Source organism: Gymnogyps californianus, chromosome 22 (assembly GCF_018139145.2).
Source record: "Gymnogyps californianus isolate 813 chromosome 22, ASM1813914v2, whole genome shotgun sequence".
Classification (NCBI taxonomy): domain Eukaryota; kingdom Metazoa; phylum Chordata; class Aves; order Accipitriformes; family Cathartidae; genus Gymnogyps; species Gymnogyps californianus.
This window is the reverse complement of record NC_059492.1, coordinates 596,274-623,645: the sequence shown is the minus strand read 5'-3', so window position 1 is coordinate 623,645 and position 27,372 is coordinate 596,274. Positions and strand designations below refer to the sequence as shown.

The window sequence follows — 27,372 nt, the reverse complement described above, 5'->3', positions numbered from 1 at the left end:
AGGACCCATCATACTCTTCATGAAAAACTGTCCTTAGGGAGAGAGTTTCTGTACAAGGTCTCAGTTTTCCATTAGGTCATATTTTACATGTGGAAAAAAAAAATCTGTTCAAATGCCTAAGGATTTCAATTCAGTTCAATGATTTCAACTGCAAAATGAAGGTGTGCATATGTTGTCACCCCCGAACTTTACTTCTGATTGTAAGCTTTGAGTCGTAAGCTTTGAGGACAGTTTTTGGGTGTTAAGGCGCTTGGACTCAGAAGACCTCATGACCATGTAAAGGCCAGGGCAGGTCCCACACTGCCACCCCACACACGCACCAGTGCAATAAAATCAGCAGCACAGAGCCAAAGCCAAGCTGTGTTTTCTCCTGTCTAGTTCCTATAGTGTCCCTCCCGCGACCAGGATTCCAACCTTGGTCAGCTCCAACCCCAGGGTGAATTTAGGACCATGACTGGAATGGAGCATGGCCAAAATTCAATTTGCTGCTTAAATCCAACCCAGCTGACTGAGGTATTGGAGATGAAATATGGTCCATGGCAGGTCCCTCAGGAAAGGCTGAGAAGCAAGAGGGCAAAGCCAGCTGGTTCAGATGCCACATGGTCAGGCAAGGGACAGGGTGAGCTCAGCATGCCATGGGGTGGTGGGACATGGAGGAAGGGCTGTGGGGCACTTCCCAGGTCCCAGAGCTGTCCTCTGCCAGACACAGCACCCTGGAGAAGACACAGACATCCTACCGGGGGCCATCTCCCAATCCAGCAGCCGCTTGGAGATGCAGAGACAGGATCAGAGCAGACCTTGAGGGCTCAGGGCTGGACCCAAGCATCTTCTCTGAAGACAACCCCCCACCACCCAGATAAGGTCACTCTTTGTCCCAGGTGAAGGAATGACTTGTATGGCTCCAGATGAACAGCCACGAGGCTGTAGGCAAGCACCAGCCGAGCTGGGAAGTCAGACGCCGCTATTGCACCACACACCTTCTCTTCTGTTGCTGATTAATGAGGCTGACAAGGAAGGACTCGGAGGCTCCTCCCAGCCCTGCCCCTCATGCACACTCCCCACAAGCACTCATATTATCTGTATCAAGCACATTTTTATGTAAATGCTCTAACCATCCCTTTCAGAGGTACAATGCCTCCCAGACTAAGCCCCTGAATGGCATCGGCACATTTCTCGTGCCTCAGCTGCTCGCCCAGACAAACAGAAGTGTGGCTTTCCACAAAGGGCTATGGTAATGCCGAGCTGGAGGAGAGCTGAGGGGAGGGGGCAAGCAGGGGCCAAAGCTATTTCAATGACAGAAGAAAAGCCGGGCTCCCAGTATCTCGATGAGTCAAGGAAGGGACAGGCCCCACAGATGGATAAATGGAGTTGCACGAGGCAGACGGCTCAGCCTCACAATAATGCATCATCTCTGGTTGGCGCGGTGGGCTCTGAGGTCCGCTGCAGGGCCCCAGAGCGTTGCTGCAAAGGCAGGGGCCGGGCTTGCAACCTGGGATCTTTCCATGGAGAATAACACAGGAAAGCTGAAACAGCCTACGGAGCGGGGAAGGAGCGTGCGGAAAACCAGGAAACATTGAAGACTCTCATGCGACGTCCCCAGCCTCCGCACGTGCCGCAGGGAGCAGTCCAAGGGACAAGAGGAGAGGCAATATCCCACACTCCACCCTCACCCACCACAACTGGGACCTTCTTCCTTCATCTCTCCTATGGTGGGACTCCATGAGGCTTCCCCTCGTGGGCTGGTCCTTGGTGCCTGGTGGCACACCCAGAACAATGTCTTCTGCCAGGAACAGGTCAACAAGTAACATGTTCGTTGACAAGGGTTTCAAAGCATCCAGAGACACCTCTTACCCAGTGTTCAAGGCTGGTGTACGAAAGTGGTGACTCCCTAACACCACCCACCCAGCCAGAGGGACTTTCTAGCTTTTCTCTGCAGCAGCTTTGCATGACAAACCAAGTGTTATAACTTGGTGCATCCCTCATAGGTTGAATCTTCACAGCCATAGATTAGGAACAACCTCATAAGAGCCCTGATGGGTTTACCAGAGATGTGGCTTGCCTTGGCCTTCCCTTGTGCTCTATCCTGTGCTCAGTAAAGCCTCTACAGGGACAAGCCAGGATCAGGAGGGGTTCCTGATGTGCATGGGACCCTGCCTCTCTTGGAGGGGCCCAGAGGAAAGGAAGGTGAAGCTCAGTTTATGTTCTGTCTGTGAGTGAAGTCTACATGGGGAGGGTGTGCAAGGAACTGAAGACAGAGCAATGAAATGACGTATGGATTTGCCACTCGCCACCTAACCCTAACCCTAAGCCTAAGCCTAACACACTGGCTGGGGCAGAGCCCTGAAGATGGGAACATGAGACAAATGTCTATGCACAAACGAGCCGATTTGGGGCTGCCCAGGTGTCCCACACCAATGTCATCTGACTTTCACAGGGTCGACTCTACACCACCAGCTGTGCTCTGCTGATGGAGAGCAGCAACACCAGACCCCACCTGGCAAAATCTTCTCCCTCTCCTGTCTGCTGTCACACGTCCTGGTCGCTCACACCAACTGTCCCATGAGGCTGCTGTGAAAAACTGGGCAGGCAGGGATGGGGGGGCCAGCACAGCATGGCTTTCCCAGCATCACTACGAGCCAGAGCACCGAGCAAGCTTGACAAGAAGGTCAGGATCCATGTGTAAAGCCCAGGGCAGTGTTTCCAGCTGCTTCTCACGTACAGAAATCCAGGCAGCACATGGCCTTACTCTTGCTGCCAGCCAAGCCGTGCACTCAGCGTATTAGTCTCCCTCTGCAAAATCAGGCCAAGGGCACACAGGCATCCTTTCCATTGATTCTTTCACTCTGTTTTGATAATTCACCATTAAACTGTAAGTAAGTTTGCGGTGAGAGGCAATAACTACAGGGACAGTCATGGGACCAGCACTGGATTTGGCCCCCATGTTAGGGGAAGGGCTGGTGCCTGCCCTCCCCCTTGCCCTGAGCACAGAGACATGGCCAAGGGGAGGGCAGTCAGTGTCCGAGCCCGCCGGGTTGCAGTGCCCACAGGGACCACTCGCACCACTCTCCCATCCCACTTCCTCCAGCACTACCAGCTGGGTGAGCTGGACCAGCCTCCTCCCCTCTCCAGGTCCTCCAGCACTATTTATTCCAGCAGACTTTGCACCATCCACCTGCCCTACCAGCGGGACAGAGCAGGAGGGACAGGACAGCCCTGGGTGTGGGAAGGAGACCCCGGGGATGACTCTGGAGTGGGGCTGATGGAGAGGATCATGCACATGGCATGAAGCTGTGGCAGCCTGGGTCTCTGGGTCCTACTGGTGCCAGGCCAGCTCAAGGGCTAAAACAACCTTTCTGACTGCAAATTAACTTCTCCCTCACTCCCTCCAAACATGCAGCTTTCTGACATTCCTCAAGCCCAGGGCCTCATCCCACCCACCAGGCTGGGGACTGCAAACCCAAGCAAAGTGCAGCTGAGGTTTGGGTCAGCTCGGCAGCTCTGCCCTGGAATGTGGGCTTTGCAAGAAACAATTACGATAATTGCCAGTGACAATAACAGGCAGAAAATGTTTGTGTCATGGCAACACAGGAAACAAACTCCAAGCAGAGCCTGTGTCCGTCAGCCATCCCTGCCAGCGCAGCTCATGCTCATGCTGGTTGATGCCCCCGACTTTTCTACCAGCTGGGCCAAACTCCGTACTCTGCTACACACCCACCAGCTCAGAAGCCAAACCAGCTTCTGGGTTACGTGATCCCAGAGCTGTCCTGACCTGGAGACAGCAGTTACAGTTACACGTGGGGCGGTTTTTGCTCAGACAGGGATCCTTGCAGTGCTCAGCCCCACAAAAGTACCCCAATCAGACCTAATCCTCTCTGTCTCTCCAAAACAGGGATGCACTAGGCGACTTCACAGGGAAGTGCTACTTTGCAAAGTCTGCTGGGGGGTTATTCACCCCCCCAGGCACACAGGCATCCCTCCAGCTCTTGGCACATCTCCCAGCCTGAGCGCTGGAGGTGGCTTGTGTCCCATCCAGCTCAGGCCTTGCAAAGGTCATGATGTCCACAAGCAAAGTCCATTCCCTGTTATTTTGCAGCCAGGTCTCTTACAACGGGAGGGTGGAAGACACAGCACTGCTGGACACCAGCAGTGCAGGCATGTCACTCCCTGTGCGCCTGCCGTTTCCAACCCACTCTGCTCCCCTTTCTCCTCACTCATACCCATCCTTTTGCATAGCTCAGTCATGGCTGATGAGATTTCCCATCAATTTCCCATTAAAAAAAAAAAAAAAGATCATATCTGGACTGAGGCCAGGGAAATAAAACTTCAGCTCCACAGGACAGTGATTCAGCAGTGTATAACCAAGGTTATAATTGAAGCTGCACTTACTCATACAGTTTGGGTGCTGGCATCTGCTCGTGAACACCAAACCACACAGTGTCAAATTGCAAGCCAGGGAGAGGGCAAACCTGGCCGTTCCTGCCCCAAAGACCTGCACCCCTCCTGCCTGCTGTGCTCCGTGACACAGCTCGGCAGGACTTACACATCCCGGGGGGAATGGGCTGTCTTCCTCCTCCTTGTCCATCAGCAGCATCTTTGCCACGCTCCAGGTACAATTAGATCTGTGCGGGCAGCTAAAGACGAGCAAGCTGGATTCTTGTCACCAAGGGCATGCTCTGAAGACAAGGACATTTTGTAAGAGCAAAGGGATGGCGTGATGTGACCTGCAGCATCTTTACTGCCACAACGATGCAAGAGAAGCAGACAGCACAGGTTGGCTCTAAGATCCCAGCCTGACAGGTAGAAAAGATGGTGTCCCCTATATTGTTTGAGCTCCCGAGTCACAGACACCAAATATTTTCATTTTACTCCATTTTCTGTTTAATTTGTAAAAAGTTGGACAAGTAGCTCTGCAGCCTGCTGCTGTTAACTGACACTAACTCCTGCAGCCCTGGGGAGTTTCCAAGGAGCAGGTGAAGTTAACGCTGGGCCAAATGTTTAGAAAGGGGAGGAATAATGACTCAGATGCACTTGCAGGCTCATTGCTCTGTCTTTGATGCCAGGTGAAGGAACAATTGATACACCACTCTGTTAGCGAGGAATTAAAATAGAACAATATAATTAAGACCAATTACATGGTTTTATGGAAACGGATTTTGTTAGACTAGCATGGTGCTTCTTGAGGAGATTAAAAGATTGTGTGATAATGGAAAAGTGCTTCTATGTGAATTTCTGACAGAGGTGTCTGAGTTGGTGCCACAGAGTGGCTCTCAGGGATCAAGTGCACAAGCCACTTTGCACACAGCGAATGGGTGATCTCAAAACCGGGAGCAATCACTTTGCTGTTTTCCTGGCCAGGCCTCAGCTTTTCACATTTTTTCCTGTTTCCTGGAAAAAAATCAAATCTGGAGCACTTTCCAGGAGAAGCGTAGAACTCTGCGTACAGTGTTGATGTCCACTCTCCCCAGAGGCCAAGACAAAAAGCCGTGCACTGGGTTCCTCAGTAGCACTCACGTCTGCAGGGATGCAGGGAGAAAAACCACTCTCTGGGCTAGCAGGAGGTACAGAGCAGCGAATCTTTTATCAGGACACAAGACAGATTCTTGTTGTGGCAACTGAGAGAAGATAGCTGAGCCATGAATGGGGAGCATGGCTCGATGTCTGGGAGAAAAACCCTAAATTCTCGATCAGGATGAAATATTGCTTGGTCCCTGGCCTGTGTTAGTCTGGGCTGCGGCCACAGTACTGTCACCTTTTTGGGTGACAGCGGGACCAACCCCACTGAGTGATTTGGGGCCATACATGAAGTGTTCAGAGGCAGCCCAGCGATGCTGGGATGGTCCCTGGGTGCTTCAGGTAGATCTCGACAAGGCTCAGATGCTGCCAGAGGGGATGGAGTGGGAGGCTATAGTATTTCTGTTTTTTCAGATGTTAGATCCTGCATATAATGCTTTTTCTCATTGTCCTTGGGTCTGTCCAATAACGAAGACACTGTGTAATATTTGCAGATAGGGCAATGAGCAACTGACAGACATGAGTCAGGCAGCAGCACATACTGGTTGAATACTTTCAGCAGAAACCAACAGTAAGAGGAACGTGGAGCAGCAGACACGTGGCACACAGCCTGGTGTCCTTCTGCATGCACTCAGTGCATCCAGCAGCCACCATCAGTCCAGATGCAGCAAGGTCCAGTTTTGGTCCATGCAGGGGCTGATGGCAGGGAACCCTGCATGGGTGCTGAGAAGACAGGCTCAGCCCGGGAGGTTGTTTATCCTCCAGGCACAGCCTTCCGTTGCACAGGTCTCCACTTACCTCCCTTGGCCTGTCTGCTCCACAGACAGCAGTAGGGTTAGCTCCGCAGTCCCTGCAGTGTGGCTGACCCCAAAGCTCTATCACTGCCTGGCCCAGTGTCCTCACCACAGCTCTGCCTGAAACCTCCTGGATGAAAGGCCTCTGAGGCTACATGGAAGAGATGGGCTGTGTGGCATGGTGAAGGTACATGGCACAGCGAGCAGGTCACCAAGGCACAGAAATGTAGCTGGGAGGAAGCTCTGGAGGTCCCTAGCCCAGCCCCCCATTTGAACGGAGGCATTGCCAATGACAGAGGATGTCACTCATGGCTTTGTCTTGCAAAATATTTGGAAGCCTTTGAAAATCTGCCGTAGCAAGAGTCCAGAGATAAAGCCGTAAATGGCAACAGAGGAAGCATCGGCCAACTCTCCTGCAGAGATGATGGTTAAGGGAACAGTTTCTGGAGCAGCTCCCCTTTACTCCTGGACTGTAGCACCCTGTCACAGACTGCACTGGAGATAGGCACGGTGCCTCATGATGCTGGAGATGTCTCTGGGCAGTAAGGCAGAGCTTTGCTGTGTTAGGAGCTGTGCAGTCACTGTGGACACTCTGGAGAGCCCATGGTCTGGCTCCTTGATGAAGTACACGTATCTGGACAGATGAGGAGACCACAGAAACCACAGGACAGTGCTGATGTACTGATAGGTGGTGAGCTCAGCCTTAGGCATCCTCAAGGTTTTCACTGGCAGCAAGACAAAGCAGAGCATGAAAGGAAGGTTTGGCAGAGGTAACAGGATTGCTGTTCTGGTGTTTACCTCCCAGCATGGAGAACAGCACAGTAGAAAGCCCAAAGCATGAGAGGCAACTGAAGGAAACCAGTGCATGAATGACTAGCGGTGGGAGTGGACTGTCTGGTAGGCAGGTGCAAGGGACACAGTCTACGGAAGTACTTGAAGGTGAAGGCAAGTATCTTGTACCTGGCAGAGCAGGGATGGAGGTGTGGGGAGGTATGCAAAAGAGGGATTACGCAGGAAAGCAGCAAGACAGCACGGTCCTTCAAGCAGTGATCTGCGCAGGTGGTAGCGTGATGCTGGTCAGATGAAGAGATACGGCAGCTATAGTAACCCGGACACACGACAGGGAGGACACAGGCAAGTGTGCTGTCAGTATGTGGACAGGAGCAGAAAGGCTGCACCACTGAGATATTAGACACAAAGAACCTACAAATAAGGTACTGTCTGGACACAGGGCCTCAGGAGGAGAGCTGGGACAATCCTGGCTTCCAGGGTAAACCCGGCAGGACAGAGCTGGCCCCGGTGACTGAGGGTACCCAAGATGGTGGAGATTAAGAGCTCTGAGCAAGTGATGTTTGACTTGACCTGGCAGCTGATCACCCTAAGTCCCTGGTTGGGGCCATTGGGACAGATCCAGTTCCCTCCCAGTGAGAGAAGGAAAACAGCATATTGCATCCCCATTAATTGCTCACAGCTAATGAGCCTTATGGGGTGAAAGCACAAGGTCCAGCTACTCAGAGGTTCCTCTCCCATCCAGATCTGGAGCATCAAGGGAGCAGGAGGGAAGAGAAGAGGAGCAAGAGGAGGCTGAGGCCAGTTGGTGTCCATTAGCCCCTTGCCCAGCCAGCAGGAACTGGTGCAAGAAAAGCACTGTTCCAGGGGGTGCATCCTGAGTCCACCCAAACCACCTTAGGGCAGTCCCCTGCCACCCATCACTGCAGTGTGCACGTGCCCGCCACACCAAGGCAGCGAGGGCTGTATCCTCCTGCATCCCCGCCACCTTACCCCCTTCCTGGTCCAGACTCTGCTCAGGTGCAGCCACCTGCACAAGCCACTCGTGAAGCAGGCTGCAGGACCGTGCTCCCGTGCTGAGGGAGGTGCCTGCTCCCACTGGTCTGTGCCACCCAGCAGCTCTCAGACACAGCCTGTGGGGCCAGGCTGTGGTAGCAGAGGTGCTGCTGAAGTCTGGGCTGTGCAGGGAGAGGGGCTCTGTGCACAGACACCTGTAGAGCCAGAGAGTGATGCTCCCTTTCTGACAGCAGCAGAAGGGATGTTGTGAGATACAGGCTAATTTCACAGCAGGACCCAGCATGTCCCTGTCCCAAAAAAGAGAGGAGACAACACCAGGAGAGAAGGCAGCTGGGAGGGGCTGAAGAAACCCTTGCTTCACCCCAACATTTTTTCCCCACAACATCAACTGAACTGGAAACATTGCTAAAACTCCAGAGAATCCCGATCACCTTTGGGGTTTTCCCTTGCCAGGAGTTAGAAGCGATTCCCAGGGCAGAAACAGTGTCGCAAAGGCTGGCAGCCCAGATGCTGAACAGTGCTTTCACTTCCAGATCTCGCTATGTGCCACATCCTTTAGTAATCTAGACCCCGCGCAGCAGACACTTCTTCCTGGGATTTCCAGCCAGCAAAGGTAGGAGGGGACAGACCAGGCAAGTAGAATTTCTCCTATTACACCCTGTGCCATGTGGATGGTAATCGGAGTTTCTTCTTGCACTGACAAAGGGAAAGAGATGTTACTCTCAATGGGATTTTCAGCATGGCTCAGCAACCATGTGTTGCTCACAGCATGTGATTTTGCCCCTTGGAGTTATGGCCGTAGCCCTGACTCTGCACTGATGCATGTCCCTGCATTCACCTTATCTTGCTGGGGGAAGGGGCTACTCCACAACCTCACCTCCCACAGCATCCCTTAGAGGCAGCACCCAGCTTTCTGTCTCTGTAGCACCTGGAGTGGCTTTCACCCACTCCCCAGCTCCCAGAGGAAGGAGGACAGGAGGTTTGTTTACTGGAAGGTGTTACACAGGACTCTCTTTTTATAGTCCATTTAAGTCACTTCTCATTACAGTATATGTTTATATATACTTACATGCTCAGCACATAGATGTGTATAGATCTCTGCACTCCAAAGGCACTGCAGAAATGGCACACGGCTAATCCACTAGCCAAGGCAATGTCTGACCCCAAGCCATCCTTGCTATAGTACCTGAGCAAGCATGCTCCAGTGAGGACCTTCATTAGTTCACAGGGGAGCAGGGAGATGCATGGCAGCACCCTCACCTGTGACACCTCCTGGGATTGCATGTGACCGTGCTGTACCCAAAAGTGCTGGGGAGATGCAAACAACACAGCCACAAGGATCCAGGTTTGGTTCTTCTGCTCATTCTGCCTTGAGCGTGAGCCAGCAGTACCATGAGCACCTGACATCAGCAGCACAACTGGAGGCTGCAAGGCACAATCCTTGCTGCGAGCAGCTGTAGGAACTGAGTTGTCAGCCTTTCACTTTGCCCTAAACATGACGGATGAACATGCACCACCTCACAGATCACCTCCATCCTCCACCGAACTCCAGCAACAGAACACTGCTCAAGCCCCATCCACAGCAGCCCAGCAGTGCACACAAATTGGGGTCACCATGAGCAGACTCTTTCCCACCTCGATGTCTCCAGCACCTTCTGGAAATGCCTTTTTTTTTTCTGGGCCTTCCCTGAGAGCTTTGCTCTTGGGGCACAGCTCTAGAGTCAGCTCCAATTTCATGGTCTTTCTTAGCAATCAGCTGATTGTTTGCTCCTGTGAGCAGGTCCCTAACCCAGGGTGTCTGTGCAGACAGTATTACACACACACACACACACGTATGTGCATGTATACACACGTGGCCACACACAGCTGTTTGTACCAAGCCAGCAAAATCTCATGCCATGAATCTGCCAGAAACACCAGAAAAGCAGAGCTGTGAATCACTTCTCAGCTGCAGGGCTGTATTGACTCTCAGAGAGTAACTTTTAGTATCTACAACCACAGAATGAGTAAAAGCCTTGAACTGGAAATGCAAATAGACATATAATTTATATTTAATAAGGCAGTTAACGTACTGTGTGTCCAGTAAAGTACCATCCAGCTCCTATCACCCATTTGTTGAGGTTACTCCACATAATAAATTCCAAATGAGTGATAATGGCTGTATTTGGAATTATATTAATAACTGTGCATGCATATCTGAAGCCAGAGAGATGAGGGTATAGCAAATGTTGCACTTGCTGTGCAGGCATGGCAGCAGGCGGGCCCATGAGTATTTTGGAAATTTTATGTAATTGCCATCAGCTCTAAATGAATGAATTAATCGACTCCCTTTGCACCCTGGCAGAGGGGACCTGCTCTCAGGCACTGAGGCAACCAACATCATGTACAAGTGACTGATGTAAAGGAAAGATTTAAAGGGAAACATTTGCTGCAGTATTTCAAAGTCTCCTACCCAGGTTTGGGTGGGAGACTTGCATCTGAATACATCTGTGCAGGTATCTGACTTCTTAGGTTGTTTGCAGTTTGGAGGAGAAAACCTGTAATTTCAGATACCCTGGAAGCAAAAATGTTTAAAGAAACCTCAGTTAAATTAAGGCCTAAGGGGAACCAGGAAATATCAAATTCAAACTCAAAAGAAAGGTTTATTTTGAGCACTACCAAAAAGCTTAGAAATAAAATGGATATTCATTTCAAAAGAAAGCACAATACAGTAGATGTCATTTATTGAACTATTTGTTTCAATAATACATTTAATTTTCAGTACTTAAGTAAATACATTTTGGGGAGAAGTGCCAGATGAAAAGTCTCGATTCCTTTTAAGATGTTTATGTTTCTCTAGCTCAGTGATTTGCTGTCATAGACACAGACTGAGCCTATATCACTTCTTTTTATAATGAAATAGGATTTCATCCCAACTATTTTTGTTTTTGCTCCTACGCCTTTGTCCACAGCTGGCAGCTCCTGCAGACACTCACCCACTGTGCAATTCACACATGCATGGGAAGGCACTTGCACCACTATGCACACTCGCATGCACTCATGCATCTTCATGGCAAGCCAAAGGGTAGGGGAGATCCTCGGCCTGAGCAGACATGAGGTCAGGAACATTTTAGGAAGGCTGATAGTCATCTTCTAGCTTTACTGATGGCTACTTGGGGTCTGAAAAGCCCAAGAGTCACCCAGTTGATCAGCTTGGGGCTTTTAACCCAGGGCACATAAAGGACTTCAGAGAATCCCAGAGTTGGTAGAAAGGGTGTCTGGAGGTCTTTAGTCCAACCTGCTATCACCAACACCGTGGCTTAGTCTGGTCAAGTCTTTAAAAGTCCAGGAACCCAGCCTGAAGATGTCCTCACCCTGCAGCCCAGCTCACATCTGTTCCCACACAGGACAGACTGCACAGCCGCGACCTGACGTTCACCAGCTGCAGTTGGGCGGTGGGGAAAGGACAGGACAGGGTTCAACTCTGCAGTTTCTAAAGGGTTAATAAAGCAGGGCCAGCCCTGCCTGCAGGAAGCACTGCTGGAGTTTTGCTATCTGCCCCTGCCAGCTCTGCTGGCCACAGGGCGATGGATTTCCCCAAGTCCCTCGCATACCTCTGGCGCTTTGCAGTGAATCCTCACCCCATCCCTCAGAGCTGGCTCCCCCGGAGAATCGGGAGCCAACAGGGCTACAGCCATCAAGTGTGTGTTTGCTTGGGCAAGCCGGAGACCCCCTCCTACCCAGAGCAACCCCCCTGCATCCCCCTTGCATCCCCCTTCCTCAGCCCCTGCTCAAGCCCTGGCTGCCAGCCCGGCGGCATCCAGCACGCAGCCCCACTTGTAGCTGAGCCCTGCGAGGGCTGCTGGGCTGGCGAGGCACACAGATAGAAATGCAAAAGCCCAAGCCACATGGAGATCATCTCTGCTAGCATCAGATTAACAGTTCAAAAGGCAAGCATCCTTTCTCCTTGCTCTCAGTGTCCCTTGCAGTTTCTTTTAAGCACAAAAAAGGCACAACAAAAAAAAAAAAAAAGAGAAGAAGAAGAAAGGGAGGGGGGAGGAAAGAAAAGAAAAGGGCGACTTCCAGCCAGGCAGTAAAATGCCATCTGTCTCCTGACAGCTCATGTGACACTGACAGACGTCCACTGTGAGCCGGAGCCAAAGGCACGGCAGCCCGTGATCCCCATCACAGCAGGCAAGGGAGCACCCCTTCCCCAGCCTCTGCTCTCTCCCGAACCCATCAAAAGTTTTTGAGCCAGGAGAAGAAAATAAATCAGGCTGATCCTTGCTGCCCTTCCCGCAGGGAAACATGCCCAGGGCGGTGGTGGAGGTGGCAGTGTCGGACTTTGGAGCGGAGCTGTCTGTGCTGCGTGACTTTTCACCAGGCTGGGATCCCCTCAGATCCACCTGTTTCCCTCTCAAAAGCAGCTCGCGGAAAACAAAGGAGATGAACAGCAGGCAGCCCGCCACCCCCAGGCAACCCAACTGCTTAATTGCCTCTAGGGAAAGAGCCTCGCTGACCCCGGGACCCTCCTAGGCTGGAAGAGCAGAGACGAAAAGGAAGTTATACAAGACAGACGTGCTGCTGTGGCTGCCAGTGACCGGCCGCGGGCTGGCCCTGCAGACGCTGCCACAAAGAGGGAAGCTGCAACTCACGTTTCCTGGGAGCGCAGATGTCTCTAGATGACATAGCCACTTCCCAGAAAGAGATATGCCCCGATTCGGTCCCAGAGGAGACAGCGGGGAAGTCCCTGTGCAGTGGGTGGAAGAGGAAAAGCCCCAAATGTTCCTGATTTCCCTGGATTCCTAGCAGTGATGGTTTCAGGAGAGCAGGACTTAGCTGGGTGTTGGAAGGTGCAACCTTCCTGCCCTACATCCTGGGCGTCTGCGGCTTAGCAGAGCAGCGCAGACCCTGGGAAGCTCAGCACCCCGTGGCAAGGCTGCCCTGCAAGGGCGAAGGAGCTCTGCTCATGGCACCCACTGAGCAGTCCTGGGCAGGCTGGGCATGAGGCCACGCACCTGCATGGAGGCATGACCACCCTCGTGCCAGCTGGGACTGCGGGGCCGGCACAGCAGTGAGGTGTCCACACAGCCCTTCTCTGGAGCACCAAGCCCACCACTGGGAGCCAGCAGTGCAGGCCAGCACACGCTTCCTTCCCCATGAACCTCTTCTCGTTCCCAGCCTCACCATCCAGGCCACTGCTCACCACCCAATATGTGGCAGGACCTCACCGGCTTAGCCAGCTATCTCCTAAACCTGTCTCCTGGGAACAGAGTTGCAGAAGGAGTCACCAGCCGTACACAGAGCTGGGGGGATGACGTGAGGGGGTGCAGGAGACTGGCTTCCCCTGCCTGCCAAGGGACCGGCAGGATGATGCTATAAGGTTCCACAACACCCTTGGACCCTTCCCCACAACCGTACCACCCGTCAGTACTCAGGCATGGTTGGGCACCCTGTCAGGTCCTTGGCACCTTCCCTGAGGGCAGCTGGAAGTCCAGGGCAGCAGGAGGTGGGCAGCTCTCACCAGCCCAGCTGCAAAGTGTCAAGTCCCTTTTGGTGCTGGCACCTTCTGGAACCACCTGAGAGTCACTCATGGCTCAGCACGGTCCAGGGGGGAGATGCTGCTGCCAACACTGAGCACCACCTAACCCCTGCTCCATCTTTGAGTCTGACAACATACGGTCTCTTTCTAAGCCTCTGAGCCCAAAGGCAGGTGCAGGCCTTGACCTGCAAGTATTCATTTTACATTTTTTATCAGGAGACATGGAGTTACAATGTTTGCAGATGCAATTTCCCAAGGGCACCCCCAGACGAAGGAAGGCAGAGAAAAAGCCCAGCATTCAGCAGGGTTGCTGAGCCAGTGCTGGTCACTGGATAACCAGCATGGCTTGGGATCCTGCCTCACTACAAGTGCAGCACAAAGCCAGCCTGGGCCCCGTCCCACCTCCACCAGCAAGACTGAACAGCCTGTCAGTGGCCACCAACACCCTGGTCCTGCCAGATGAAGCCACCAGAGAAACAACACCACATTGCACACTATGTCCTCCCTGCTGCCTTCAGGGACAGCCCTGGTCCTTGGCATTCCCAGAGGGATGAGAGAAGGGCTGGACATGTGGCTGTCTCTTAAGGGTGGGCAAAGAAACAGCAAGATTGGCCCATGGCAACCCAGGACAACACCAGGCCATGGGGCATAATGCCAGGCCATGGAGCACAGCGCCAGGGCAGCACCTCTCTCCCTCGCCAGCTGCAGCAGGTTGGTGCCGCCATCGGGAGAAGCTGCCATGCAGAGCTGCTGCAATGAAACTCCCCAGAGCACACCATGAACTTAGGCTGTGAAGCCTGGAGGACCGTCACGTATCGCACATGATTTACCAAGCAGACCCCCAGCGTCACCTGCCCCAGCTCCTGGTCACAGGTTTGCTGCCCGCCAGCATCTTTCCTGTTGTTCCTACACCGTTTGACCCCAGAGGTGGTCCGTCTGACCTCTGCAGCTATCCCTGACCCCGCAGTTATCTCAGGTGACACCTTTAGTGACTCCTAGCCATGTCCTGCTCCCCTCAGTGCCTGCCCTGGCTGTGCCTCCAGGGCTTTTTCAGGAGGATGGTGCATGTGTCACGCAGTGGGGACCAGGGCTCAGGGCTGTCTGGGGGACAGGGAGAGCATCAGTACATGAAGGGCTTTGAGCCAAGACAAAAATGGTCACAGGGTGCAAAAGGCACTAGAGAGACCCCAAAGAGTTTATTATCATAGCAGAGGAAAAAGCTCCGATTATGTTTTGAAATGATGGTGTGGGATTGCTTGGCCTCAGCCGATGGGCCACGGGAGGGATGGAGACAGGCGTTACTGCAGGTGGGGCTGGGAGGTGTGGGGCTGCCTCCACCCCAGCCCCACAGGAGCCACTGTCCAGTCCTGGGTACAGAGAAACACTCTGAAATAGCCTGGCCCTGCTGTGTTTAACCTGGCTAATGATTAGCTAGATAGGATGTGGCCATTCAAGGGCACAGGGTGAAAACAGCCCTTCTGCCTTTGCTTAAACAGCACACACAGCTGGGCCATTCCCACAGCCAGCACCCAGAGAGAGCGACAGCAACGGGGGAAATGCCAGCTCAGGAGCAGCTTTCAAGGGCTTGGGCTGGGAGAGCAGCCCAGAGGATGCTGCCCAACCCAGCTCTGCTTGAAACTTCCCCCAAGCAAGAGCTGACCCCAATGCACACAGTTGCGTCTCTCTCATCCAAAGGCAAGTGCAGGGAGCTGGGATCTCGTTCTTTGTCCTTGTGGCATCCATCAGAAGTTGAGTCAGGGGTTCATGTGAAGCTCTGGGGTCATGAAAAAGGCCTCCTTGTGTGTCTCATACTTGGAGACCCCACAAGGTTTGCTACAACACCCTCTTACCTGCCCAGAGAGCAGGTGCTTTCTCCTCCAGGGCCAGCTGCAGCAGTTTTACAGCAAACTCCTTCCTTTCACTACCCAGTTCAGCCTCCCACGTCCCCAGGATGCTGCCTGAAGTCTGCACATGGCTGCCGTGATGAAGAACAACAGGTCTTTGACCAGGGTATGATCCCATCTCTGCAATGAGAGTGTTAAAACTGAGAAAACAGAAAGCACCACGCTCTCTGGCCACCACAGCTGAAGTGATCCCTGCCTACCTGAGAAACACCCCTCCTAAAATCTCATCCAAACCCACCCTCTGACCAAAAGCTGAGGGCGTCAGGTTCTGTGCTTCCCCCAAACCTGACAGCAAAATGTCAGGACCAAGAGGCTGAAGGAATGGAGAGACTGCTTTGCCTGAATGCACACGTGCTGCACATTGTGGGATCAAAGGGCCAGACAAGAGACCACCAGCCCTGAGACCCTGCCTGCCCCACCTGCTCGCTCCCACTGCTCCCTGGGCCCTGGCACCAGGCTCGGCTGCTCCTGAAGCCTGGCTCTTGGCGCAGCTCACCACGGGGTCCAGCACTGTGAACCTGCTGGGTTGGCACAGCGCCTGCCTGGAGCTCCGCTCCACACAGATGTGTCTGTGGGACCCATCGTAGGAGCCAGTTGGAAGGAGCAGTGCATGGCTTGTCTGTGGCGCTGGAGAAGGAGGGGATGTCTCCCGGTTTTGGAGACTAAACATAGGCATGTCTTCTGACAGGTATTCATCTCTCTTAAGGTGAATGTTTTAACGCTGGGACTGGCATCCAGGGATGGGTCTTTGGAGAATTTCAAAACTTGAATGGACTGGCCCTGAGAAACCCGTTGCAGATTTTAAGCCAGCTCTGCACAGAGCAGGAGGTTGGACCAGAGACCTCCAGACGTCCCTCCCAAACTAATTCTTTCAGTGATTCTTTCAGCCCCCTGAACGTTGGCTCTTTGCTGGCCAGTGAAAAGAAATGGGCCCATTGATAGGTTCCCATCTAAGGCAAGTTTGGGGGAACCCAAGGACTGGATTTGACTGGCTGTAAGTACAGTTGGGTGTATAGTGTGGGTTTTGCTTTGCATGGCTCTGGGAAAGCCAAGGCTTTACATGTCTCTTGTATATCCCTCCCACTCAAGTTAATATTATTCTTCTTGTGAAGAGGAAACCACTTAAAATGGCTCTCACAAGTGCTTCTCATCAGCTTGAGTGAACAGAAAAGTGATGAACTTATCTTAGTTAAATGAAGTCCACTTCAGTTGTCAATTGGGGGTTCAAAGCCACTTAATTAATACACTTCAGCTTCACCTCCCTGTTCACAGATCCAAAGAGACACCTTCCATCCACTTTCACTGCTCAGCAATTGAACAACCCTACTCAATCTACATGATGTTTGAAGACCTTGGTGAACCTCACCTAAGCCCAGATCCAAAATCCTCTTCTGATTCAGCAGACCCAGAACAATTTCCAGCATTTCATTAGCCCTTCACTCCACACCCAGCAGCCAGCATCTGCTGAAATGGCTTAGAAGCAGCAGCAAACCCCAGTTCTAGAGATCTCATAAATTTTCATGTTCTTGAGTTTCCAAAGCTCTCTGCTTTCTCTTCTCTCAGACCACAGAGAGCTGAACCTGCTGGAGACACATGCCCCAAATCTCTACACAACACTGACATTTGGGGCTTCTGATTAATTTTCTTGTGTTGTTTTGGCAATAAGTACTCATTCCACACCTGCCCCCTCAAAGGACGATGTTAGTCCCATTTCAAGCAAAAAATCAGACTCAAGACTTCCAAGGTCCCTTCCAGCCAACATTTGTAGGCCAATACTTCCCAGAGGTGGGAAGTGCTTCTCTACCCTCTTTCTCCTGCCAGTTCTTGGTAGTCTCTCCCAGAAATTATCCAGCACCATCTCCTTCCTTTGCAAGTAGCAACAGCAGAGCACTATCAAGATGTGCTTTCTTTGTGTGTGAATGTGCACAGGTCTGACGTGGATGTGCACAAGTCTGGCTGCAGCTCAGATCCATACAGGTTCCTGCTTCCCACTGTGCAATGCTCAGTCTGCGTGCAAACAAACAGCTTTCTGTGTCTGTCCCTCTGTCTCTTTTTCTCTTTCTTTCCTTCCTTCCTTCCTATAAATTCTTTCTTCCTTCTTCCTTCAAGTTCTTTCTGTCATTTATTCTTTCTTTCCTTTCTTTTCCTTCCTTCCTTCCTTTTATTCCTTTTTCTTTTTCTTTCTTTCTTTCTCTTTCCTTCTTCTTTCTTACTTTTTCTTTCTTTCTTCTTTCCTTCTTTCTTTCTTCCTTTTCCTCTGCATTCATTTGAATGACAAAGGTTTCTGATTACAGTCCTCCTGGGGAATCAAACAGCAAGGCTGCTGCTCACTTACTGACTGGCAGATTAAGACAGATAAAGGGAGAGATTTGTATATTGACTCTATGTTTATGTAACTCATGTGCAAGGCCTGGCCAGGAGCAAAGGGGGATCTGACCCACATAAATAATAACGAGCAGCATTTTTAAACTAAATCATCTGGAAAATTCACAGACGATTCCGTTGGTTCTTTCTATTGTGTCACCAGAGGGTCATAAATAATTCAGCCTTGCTCAAATATTTATGGAAATCAATTTAGCCCTCAGTCCAACGTCACCTCCCTGAGAAAACAGTTTCCTTTCGTATCTCAAGTGCAAACCGACTGCCCTCCGTCCCACCAGCCACCCCGGGGCCGAGGGCACCTGTAACCTCCCAGCAACATACCCAGGCACCACCCCAGCCGAGCAGTCCCCAGACAGCTCTGGGGCCATGAGGACCACCAGGAAGATGAAGCTGCACGTGCTCCTCCAGGAGAGGAGCAAGTCCAGCACCTGCCCCCCTTCTGCTGCGACCACCCTAAGCTTCACGATGGGGCATCTGCTCTGGTCCAGGGTGGTTGCTGGCTCAGAGCCGAGGAACAGCATTTGGCAAAGCTGTTGGCACATGGAGAGCCGCTCCTGTGCAGGTGACAACCAATGCTTGGGTCAACGAACCCTGCACAGGAGAGAGGCTCCCCGATGCAATCGAAGGTCACAAAACAAACTCCCACAGGAGCCAGCAGCCCCGGGGAGCTCCCCGCGCCCGCTCCCAGGGCAAGGTCCACGGCTCTGCCATACCCACTGAGGAGCAGCTGCTGTACGACCTGAGCCATGACCTGGCACTTGCAGCTCGCTTCCTTGCCTCCTCTCTGGCTGACACATGGCAAGCATTCCTGAGACCTCTCTTCCCAAAGCAGAGTGGCCACACAAGCTGCCCATCACAACCAGCACCCAGGAAGACTTCCACCCACATGGCGAATCCACCAGGCTCCTGGCCCTGAGCACCTCATTGATCCTTCTGGGAGCTCAGCATGTCTCTTGACATGCTGATCCCTCTATTCCTGTCTCTCGATGAACAAACCAGTTCATGGGAGCTGTGAATCTCTTCCAGCACCTTCATTGCACACAAAGAAAGAGGACAAATTCCCAGGGTAAAAAACTGTCCCCTTCTGCACATCATCCAGGGGTGCAATATGCTCAGAGAGTGACTAGACCACCACACGGATCAAGATCAAACCACCTACTAGCTGAGCCACCAGCACAGAAACTGGGGGGCAGCCATACACAGCCCATGCCTGTATGGAGAAGCCACATCTCCTCCAGCCTCTGTGTTCCCTGCAGCTCCTGTAAGCATTACCTCTTGGTAGGTCACTTACCTGGCCTCTCCCCAAGTTTCTGGGCCCATTTCTCTCCCCTGGTGCACTTTGCCTGGAACAACATGCAGAGCTGTGCCAAGCCACAACACACCTGGGTTCCCAAGGAACCATGGCAGACACCAGGACACCTCCTCATGTAGGGTCTCGTGTCTGTACCAGGCAGCAGTGCAATGAACCAGGCAGACACTGGGCTACGTGCCACTTGGGGACCTGAGGTGGCACAGCCATGCTGCAGTGAACAGGACCCCAAGGAGGGAATATTTGTGGTGGTTTGGGAGAGATTATCCTCCTGTGTTTCCACCACTGGGATATTTCTGCACCAAAAGCACCAGTCTGCAAGCTTTGGCTTGAGTGCCCTTTGGCTGTGAGCACCTGGGGCAGGAGCCAAGCCTGGTAGGGAGAGCTCAGGGCAGACTTTCCAGAGGATGGCCAGGGTCATTGACAGCCACAGAGGTGAAACACAGATGTTCCCTCCAGCCATTCAAAGTGTTTCAGATCCCGGAATTCTTCAGGGTAAGAAACTCACTGCGCTGCAGGATGAGGCAGAGAGAAGGTGTGACTGGCAGCCTGAGGGGCTGTAGGAGCTGGTATCGTTGATGGCCAAGCTCTGCTCTCTCTGGGCTGAAAGAACAGCAAAGGCACACAATCCAGTGTGTGAGGAGGGTTTGTGAGCTTCTCCAGCCCTAAAACTGGATAAGAAAGGTCACGGCCTTTCTCTTTCCCAGGCCTCCACCAAGCATGCTGCACCTTGAGTTTCCTCTGAGTTTCCAAATTAGACAAGGGCTGGTCTGTCCGATCCAGGGCATGCACCATCACATGGACCCACATTTCTGACCTCACCTGCGACTAGAGAAATGTTTTGCGCTGGCAGTTCTTTCTTGGGCCAAGGATGCTTCTCCAGGCAGCACTGAAGTGGAGACACACTGCTCAGAGCTGCCTTAGAAATCTTCCTCCAAAGCCCCTCTGCTTTTCCGTGCCCTCTCATTTATAGCAAGAGAAAAGGCACAGGTCCACAATGAGCAAAAGGCCTGGGATCCCATTGCTGCACACTCTGAACAAGGTGCTCTAGCTGGCTCTGGTAGGACACGTCCCTCCAGAAGCCCCATGGCTGTGGCAAAGGCAGAGGACCCAGCTGGGTGTAAGATCCAGTGATAGTCCAGGCACCAGAAACTCAAGCTCTCTTCTGTAATGAAGATGGATCATATGATCCATCCATCCTGGCTGGCAACCAACCAGCACAGAGGAAACAGGACAAGACATCAGGCCCAAGACTCATGTATCATGTGAAATGACCTGGCTATGTCAGATTCCAGCACCAGCTCTGCTCTGTACAAACTTTGGAGGTCTCTGCAATTATCCAGTTCACTAGCATTTGAACAGCCAAAACCAGCTGCTAGCACTGGCCCACAAACCTAAATCATAGATCAAGCAGCAGAAGCAGCAGTGGCTCTTGGCTTGTGCTGAGCAGAAAACTGCAAGAAAAGGAGACACTCCGGCTGAAGAGTCACAGGTCCTCCGAGCAGGTGTGAGCACTGTCACTGCTTGGCAGAGGACAGCAAAACTCAACTTGCAGTGACGGTCCACAATGGAGACCCCACAGAACTGGCAGCCGTTTGGCATGCTCCATGAAGCAAAATGGGAGCTCCATACAGCACCATCTTGAAGGACAGAGCCAGGTGGGGTGACTAGTCCATGGGAAGACTTGCACCTGCGTGGCCTTCACCCAAGTAAGCCTGGAGGAGACGGAAGCCCTTGCAAAGCTGGTGCCACTTCACTGCATTGTCAGGTATGATGGGGCCAAGATTCATAGCTCAAATTGCCACGCTTAAGAAAACAAAGGCTAGAGAAATGACCACCAGGCTGGGATAAAATGGTACTGGTCCTCTACCATGTCTTCTGTACATAAAAGTAAACCCCAGAACAGAAAAAAATCAAATAAAACAGTGCCACAGACTAGGTATGCAGAGCTTCACATCTGCTTTCCAAGGGCTTCTCCTAGGGTCATGTCTCTCAGCACAGGACTGCTAACTCCCTTCTGCTTTTCAGACTCTCTTTCACCCATACATGACAGCAATGCTGAGGCACCCTCAAGGCCCATGCACTACAGATGTCTGCACATCTGTAGATGCCACTAGATGAGAGCACCACTGTTGTTCCCACATATAAGAGGACCAGCGATCCACACAGGGGACACCTGCAAGTGTTTGCATATGCAAAACCTTTACTTCAGGTGACTCTCCCAAAATCATGACCCACCCTCTTGTCTCTGGGCTAGCTCAATTAAGCTGTGATCCCTGCTACGGTTTCCAAGACGCAGGCAGCTTGGGAAAAGGAGAAAGTGGCAGTGGAGCTAACCAGAGCTATTAGACCTGCTCCAGGAAAGCTGCAGCAATAGTCATGCTCTGCCTGCACACCGAAGAGCAGCGTGATGCAGTTTGCCTGCAGCTCCCACTGTAGGGGCACGTCTCGCCCAGCACGCCTGGGCACGGGAGACAAAGGGATCAGGGTGTGCACAGATGCTACTAACACGGAAGAGCTTCATTGGAAATAATTAGCCCTTGTTAGGAGAAAATCCTAGGGAAATTTTTGACAAAAAGGTGGGTAGAATCCTTTTTCTGTTTTTTGCTCTCCCTGCCTGGAAAAGTCCCTCTCCTGTCCAACATTTATGATTTGGGGCCTTGGAAAGTGTATTTTTCTTTGTCAGACTAGTGATTCATTACAGACTGGAAAGAAATAGATGTTCCTGGGCTGCAGGGTCCTGAACTGCCCAACATTTGGGATGCCACCTAACGATTATCCTTAATTCATAGCCCCACTGTAAAAGTGTCTGCCTCTGCACTCAGTGCACTCAGACATCACCTGGTCTCTCTGCAGAGCTGTTTCATGAAAGCATGTGCATTAGTTGTGTTTTATTCAAAAAGGGGTTAATTTGTGCCCTCTTCTCCCCCAAGCACAGTAACACAATCAATCTCAAAAGAGCTGCTTGGCTTTCTCCTCCCTTCTCCAGCCGTCACTTCTTGGCTCTTAATAAATTATTCAGCTTTCCTAAATATGCATAGGGGTCTCATTAACAACTAATTTTGCTTATTTAAAACAACTGCATAATCAAACCACTATAGTGTTTTGCCTTTCTTATAGACATGAATTATTCATGTGCTAGAAATCTGCATACAAATTTATTGATTCTTAAAAGGGCACATTTTTCACAGCCTGGAAAAAAGGAAACCCTGGTTATTCTGGTTCTGAACATTTTGGCGCAAACTTCCATTTAACAAATCATATGGTGTTTTCCTGGGAACAGACGGCAGGCAAACCCATAGCATCACCAAATGCACCTGGAATTCCTGAGTGCAACAAAAGGGAGTGTTTCCAACACTGCAATTAATCATTTGCACAATCTTGACTTGCAGCCCTTTCCCAGAGTGCTAATGGCTTATTGTTGCAGCATCCATTTCACATGGACTTCTTGGTGCCTTTAGGTGCTCCCATACGAGCCACAAAGAAGAGCCACCAGTATCACTGGATCCAATCTGGGCTTATCCCACAGACAAAGCACTGAAGATAAAAACATGTAAAGGTTCAAGAGGGAACATGCACCAATGCATGCTTTCAGCCTTCAGGCCTGCTTAGCCACCACCACCACCAACAGAAGGAGGGCATTAAGCACCCACACACATGCCCCTGCACATGCACACCCCTTGATTCCTATACCGGCTGTTGCATCTTGTCTCATTCTGAAGCTCTTCTGTAGAGTTGTGTTTAGAGATCCATCCCCAGACCCTACATCCTTCTTGCACAGATCCCTGAGGACCTGGTCCCATTCTGCTCTTAGGCTTACAGAATTACAGAGTAATTCAGGTCAGAAGGGACCTCTGGAGGTTTCTAGTCCAACCTGCTCAAAGCAGGGTCAGCTATGAGATCAGACCAGGTTGTTCACAGCTTTATCCAGTCTTGTCTTGAAAACTTCCAAGGGTGGAGACTGCAAAACCTCTGGGCAACCTATTCCATCACTTGACTGTCCTCATGGTGAAGAAGTTTTTCCTCATATCCATTCTGAAACTCTACTTTTTCAATTTATGTCCACTGTCTCTTGTCCTCCTGTCATGCACTACTGTGAAGATCTTGGGTCTCTCTTCCTGATAAACTCCTCCTTCCCCAAGCACTCCTGGTTATCATTACTCTCCAGCCTTCGAGGTCTGCCTAAATCTCAGGCTAAGATCTGGAAGAGCAGTGCCCTTAATGACAGCCACAGCATCACAAAAGCTACAAACATCTCCTCATTCTCAAAAAGGGTGTTTTTGGAGGAGGCTTTGACAACCCCATCCCATGAAAAGGGACTACAGTGAATGTTAGAAATGGAGCCATGGAGCAGTGACCTTCAACTCACTGTAAACAAAGAAGGATTTAGAAACACCTGTGCATCTTCTTGTAGGTACCTCCAGGTCCTCAGTCCCTGGCAAATCATACCTGCTGGTGGTTGGACGTCTGAAGGGGAGATGAAGAGTGTCTCCATGCTCCCGAGGTGGAGTCCTTGGTATGAACCCCAGCACAGACAGCTCCTTCCTGAGGTATGCTACGGGCCTCCAGCCCAGAGGCAGGTCCATAAATGCCAGGCAGAATCCCAGGGAACGCACATTGCTTGTGCTTGCAGGGTATTGGCAATGCTCCTTCAGTTGGCAAGAGCTGCAGATGTGTCAGTCTTTGCAGAGAAGCTTCAAGCTGCAAGTCCCTCAAGAGCTCTGATCTTCACCTGTCTGGGGACACTCCAAGCTCAGGACAGGGCTCACATCTGCAAAGCCAGTGTCCAGGAGCTCCCTGCTCAGCCCGTAATGGCTGTAGCAGTATTCATAGGCAGCCTGGGTTCACTGCCAGGATGGAGATTTCAGTTCATCTACTCCAACGCTGTGACCAAAGGCAGGGCAGCAGCACACCAAGCCCAAGGGCATTTGTAGTGCTGCCATTCAAGAAGAGCCATCCTGGCAGGGCCGGCTCCGGGCCATGTCCCTGACAGCCTTTGGGTTCAGCATGCGTGGCCTCAGTCAGAGATGTCCTGCACAGGGCACAACTGTGCCTCCGTAGCCATGTCTCTCTCTGAGTCTCTGCTGACAAAGCCATGGCTTATCTGCCCCACATGCCATGTGGGTTTCCTCACTGAACAAACATCAGATGCTTCATTCTATTTGTCCCTTGAGAACTGGTCAGGCTTTTTTTTCTGTTTGCTTAGTAAGGGACCAAGTTGATGTGTTTTAATTTGTCTTCTTACTCTTTCATGATAAAAAACCCCATTAGCCACAGGAGGAACATGAATCTGTAAAAGTTTTTTATAACACAGCAGAGTCCTGAGACAAGATCTCCCTTTGTTCCGTTCCCTGTCTGTCTGCATTGCTGGCTGGCTGGCTCTCTATCTATTCATCTGCTTGGCTGCAGCTTCCCGGGGTGTCACTCAGAAGCAACCACCATGTTGGTGGTGAGGACTTGATCCAAATCCTGTCCTGTGATGGTCTGGAGTTTTCAGCCAGGACTTGTTCAGGGAGGACCCAGTGGTGACAGCCACAGATAAGGCAGGAGGAGCTGGGATGGGACTTTGCACAAAGCGTACGGTGGGATGCGGGATGGCTGTTGACTACCCCCGTCCCACACGTTTAGCTCGAGGCAGTGGTGTGCTGACCCATCCTTGAATGAGGGGATGGATCTGCAGAGGTGCCAGCACATCATGTCACAGCAAGGTCACCTCGGCGCTGGCAGGACTACACTGGTTATAACAAACGCACTGCTGTGAGTCACTCGTGGCTCTGCCAGAGCTCCTCACATAGCACTTGGAGAAGGTAATCGCACTCAGGGTGACCTCCAGAGACCAAGGCACCGAGGAAACAGCAGGTACTTTCAGGCTGTTCTGGATGTTTTCTCAATGGCCCATGTCCCTGTGCACCCAAAAGCCATCGCTTCTCCTCCCAGCTTGTGACACCTCTGTGATCACAGCCGCCGCTGCTCCTCCCCGCATGGCTCAGCTCTGCAGTCCCTCCACCAGCTGGGCTTTGCTGAAGAACTGAATGCTTCTGCCCTGTCTGCAGACTGAACAGTGGGGCAGGGGGTCTGGATGAATGATGCAGGAAGGGTAGGAAAAATGGAAAGCAGAGACGGAAAGGCACTGGGAGGAAAGGGTAGGATAACACTGATAAGCTGCTCCTCATAACCAAGGAGTTGAAGCAGCTGAACTGGTTGTTCGTAAACCAGGGTCCTGTGAATCTTTGGAAAAGCATTCAGTTGCTTAAGTGAGAGAAAATCTTCTTAAGATAGAGTAGCTAACATCCCTGCTCTGATCAAACAGATGAATGATCCCAGGAGAAACTTCATTTAATCAGAACAGCAGGAACTTGACAAAAATCCCAGTTGTACACCAAGGGACATATTAACCAAAATCCTGCTGTAGCAGACTTGCACATAGGCACAACTTTGCAACCCAGGAGCAGCTGTACTGACACCAGCAGGTCTGCTTAAAGTGCATCGGAACACATGTTCTCAAGAGCTAATTTTGTACAGACAGCAGCCCTGAAACAGCAGCTTCTGGGAAACATAGCCAAGAAGACAGACAACAGGCAAGGAAAAGAGACCGTTTCAAGCCTGGATGCTGAAGAAGTTCTTGGCAGTGTGGCAAGGAGGTTTTGGTTACTGTTGAAGAAGCAAGTTTGTGTTCTTGTTTTGGAAATGGGTAGGAGGAGATCTATGAGTTCAAATGAAAACCATCTGAAAGGCGTCTGCATGACTTGAATTGGGAGAGTGCTCAGGTAGGGACCGCAGTCCAACAGGATGAGTCACTTAGCAGAGGGCAATCCATGTGTTGCTTGAGACAGATCCTGTCTTGCTCCAGGAGTCACAGTCTTGTGTGCAAAGAGCCTCTATGTCAAAAAAGTCCCATTCGCTACCTTGAGATTGAAATCTGCACTCCATGGCCCCTTTTCACTTTAACAGGAGAGGAAAAAGGTACAGGCATGCTGGGCTCACACAGAGCACACTGCTGGTGGGCACCAACAGTGAGGAGAAGGAACACGGAGTTTCATGCAGAGGTTAACATGCCTCCGAAAATCAACCTGCATAAATTGTACGAGGTACCTCTGTTGGACTCGGTGTAACTTCAGGTACCTCCTAGAAAAACTTAGAGCTTTTTTTCCTCTTTAAGGTCAGGCTTCTGTCTCAGATTCTGTGTCTTCAGTCTGTCTCTGTTCCTCTGTTACAGCCCCCTGCACTTTATGAGACCTAAGTGCATCCCATGACTGCAGTGCAGAACTGGTAACCAGGATGCCTGGGTCCTGCAGAGGGTGGAGGAGGTGCTGTCCTCGACTCATTGGGTGAGAATGAGTCAGTCACCTTCCTCTTGCAGACCTCGTTTTCCCAGATGGAGATGGTTCTATTTACCCACATTCGTAAATACAGTTTTACAGCCTGGGTCAATGTCGATTTCCAAGTGACTGTGCTAAAGTCTCATCCAGTCCTTAGCACCCGTTCAGAGCTGTCCTCCTTCCCTGCACTTCACAGGTCAACTACAAAGCAACACAGATGCATCAAGAAGCTGATATGGGTGGTATCAAAGCACGGCTCCTTCCTGCAGCGGCTCTTCAGAGTGTGTCCCCCTGGGACAGACCCCTCACACAGCACCCAAGAGGAGGAGGTCACTTGACTCCTCTAGATGCCTTTTACCCATCACAGCTGTACCTCCTGGCACATACTCCAGATCTGCTCTTCAGAGCTAGGTGGCTGACACCAGCTCTTGACACCTGCGTCCAGGCAGAGCCCAGCACACGCACACCTATTCCCCACCTACCCGTGGCTTAATAGGAGCAGATGAAATCCAGAAATGTCATGAGAACAAATATACAAACAGGTTGTTTATTGTTTACATCTTTGCCGCACGTGTCCAAGTAGCTGTCTGCTGGACCCCGGCGGGTGTGCGCACTGGCACTGTCCATTCACAGCCTGCCTGCCTGCCTGCCTGCCCGCAGCCGCCGCTGCCCTCTCTGCCCACCCCATGGAAACAGGGAGCGGCAGGGAATGTCTGGATTCCATAAGAAGCTGAGATACTCATATAGGCAGCATTAATTACAACTCTTAACATTTAATTATAGGTTCCCTTGGATTCCACCGTATATTTACAGCTGAAAAACTTTG

The 27,372-nt window shown here is 51.5% G+C and overlaps 1 pseudogene; it reads left to right on the top strand.

The window, feature by feature from the left end:
* Positions 1 to 19,318: 19,318 nt before the first annotated feature.
* LOC127024946 (60S ribosomal protein L7a-like) lies at positions 19,319 to 21,078 on the top strand (annotated as a pseudogene).
* The last annotated feature ends 6,294 nt before the right edge of the window (positions 21,079 to 27,372 follow it).